This window comes from Cebus imitator, unplaced genomic scaffold (assembly GCF_001604975.1).
Source record: "Cebus imitator isolate Cc_AM_T3 unplaced genomic scaffold, Cebus_imitator-1.0 Scaffold76, whole genome shotgun sequence".
Classification (NCBI taxonomy): domain Eukaryota; kingdom Metazoa; phylum Chordata; class Mammalia; order Primates; family Cebidae; genus Cebus; species Cebus imitator.
Genome location: NW_016107391.1, coordinates 2697626 through 2700300, shown reverse-complemented (window position 1 = coordinate 2700300; position 2675 = coordinate 2697626).

The following is a 2675-nucleotide window of genomic DNA, read 5'->3' as shown; positions in this document are numbered from 1 at the left end:
AAAAAAAAAAAAAAAAAAAAAAAAAAAACCCACTGGCAAAATTAATATTTGGAAGTTCTATGTCCCTCCAACTTTGTTTGTTCTTTATTTTGTTTTTTTATTCAAAAGTTTAGAAACCACTTCTTAAGCCCAAGATAGTCATGCGTCTAGTTTGCTGTATTCCCTGTGACTTGCAGAGTGCCTAGCAATAAGAAGCAACCAATAAAGTTAGTCAGCAAACTTTTTCCATAAAAAACTTTTAGGCTTTGTGGGCCATACAGTCTTGGTTGCACCTACTCAACTCTGCTATTGAGGCAGCCAAAAAACAGTGCATAAAGGGATGAGTGTGGTAGCTATATTTCAACAAAATTTAGAGACACTGAAATTTGGATTTCATATAATTTTTATGTCACAAAATATTCTTTTTGTTTTTTTATTACCATTTTAAAATGTGATAACTAATCGTAGTTCATGGATCATGCAAAACAGATGGTAGGCTGGAACTGGCCCATAGGCTGTAGTTTGTCCACCATTGGGCCAACCAAATGAAAGGAAAGAGTGATGAAGCACAGAGTAAGACCAGAAATCCAGAAATTTCAAATGTGTAGGTGCCAATTCTTCTTGGCACTGAGTACTTTCAGGAAAGACAGTTTAAGACATCAGCATAGCCTGGTTTCCCAACTATAAATCAGGAAAAGCAATTCAAATCTATTGCTTCAGGTTATTGTTGATGAGAAGTATTATCAATGACAGTGAGGAAACGTGTGTCAACTAAGAGGGACCAAATAATATAACCATGACTATAAAAGAAAAAACTAGTAGATGCATTTACTAAACGAATTTAAAAGATTCAATTTCTTACTGTTCCCCACGCCCCCCCCCCAAAAAAAGATGAGAAAAACAGGAGAACAGGAGTCCCAGTGAATACTAAAGAATTATCTTTGAAATGGGCTATTCATGGAATTACAGAACCATGGAGCTTTAGAGCTAAGAGAGATCATGAAAAACTTCCAGTTCAATCACAATATTTTAAAGGCAAGGGAAATTACCAGGGAAGATAGTTCCCCAAAGACATTTATTTAGAGAATGAAAATAATCTAATGAGAAAATATATCTTCTGAAGACTACATAGGAAATAAGGTCATGTAATAAAAAGAGCACGGGGTTTTGAACACTGGGTTCAAATACTGCCTTCAACAGTTAATGTTTTTAAATTTCAAGCAAGTTACTTAACTGAGTCTCAATATCTTCATCTGTAAATCAAGGACAATAATATTTTATAGAGTTATAGTTAAGAACAAGTGAAATATTGCACACAGTACATTGTTAGGCACATAATAAACACCCAATAAATGATTTGTATTGTTATAAGAACTTTTCAAATCTTGAAATTTACACGGCTGCAAAAAAAAAAACTGAAATTACAGCTTCTAAACTGAGCTAAGAAATAAAACCCACATATTTGATGTTCTTACAAAAGTAATTTTATCTGTATTCGTTGAAATACTTATTGAATTTCTATTTATATATTTCTGGAAGACAATATAGTGCTGTTTTTAAACTTGAAACCACAAACTAACACACTTTCATTGCAGGATGGAATTTGATTGCATTAAAGCCGATTTGTCACTGAAATGTCCCAAAGCTCATTCATTACGGAGGAATCCTAGCCTCTGTAAACTTTAATTTGTTTTTTTATCTGACAATAATTTTGTAAATAAAAGAAATGTAGTACTTAAAATACCCAGTTAGTTTCCACAATACATAGAATCAAAAAAAAAAAAAAAAAAAATACATAGAATATCCTTATATTGTCATTTTCAAGTAATAGTAAGAGCAAAATCTTAAACATCAGACAGACATAGGTTTTAACCACAGCTCTGCCACTTCATGGCTGTGTGACCTTGGACAATTTACTTAGTCTCTCTAAGCCTGTTTTTCTGAGTGTGAAATGGGGTTAATAATAATAGTATCTACCTCCTAGAGCTGTGTGATGATTTGATGATAGGATACGTATAAAATGCTTTCTTAGACCAGTGTCTGCAATATAGTAAGCATTCAAAAAAAATGTTAGCCAAATTAAATAACTTACCATATTGTTGGGAGAGGAACTCTGACAAATCCCTTTTTCATAATCTTTTGTTTCTTCTGGTGGTGGTAGACGAAACTTGAAAAGAACTGATTTTCGGAGTAATGCTGTAAATTGTAAGTAGGTGCCCATATGAAGTAGAACTGGAGGTAGATTTCTTCCATTATTCTATTAAGCCAGGAGGAAACTAACAAGCTTGAGGGTTTCTAGGAGCTGGGAACACAGGCTCAATTCAGGACTCTAAAAAGGAAAAGATGAGCTGGTTACTTTGAAGAAAGCAGAATCTAGCCCTTCAGAGATACTTCCCTGCCCTCCCAATGGAAAGTAATTCCCTCTTAGATCACTAGAACGTAAGTTCCCTGAAGCTCATGTCGGGCCTATCCACTTCGTGGCTGTATCATCAACTTCTAGCACAGTGCCTGCATATTGCAAATTCCCGGTAACTACACAGCAAATGAATAAATGAGTGATTTTATACATGGACAACCCTGGCATATGCTCAGTGCTTCAAACTCTCCTTAGGACTGTAGACAAATGGTCAAATAATCTTACAGCTGTCATAAGAGGAAAAGAGAAATGTGAACTCATAACCTTACAGGTCCAGTAC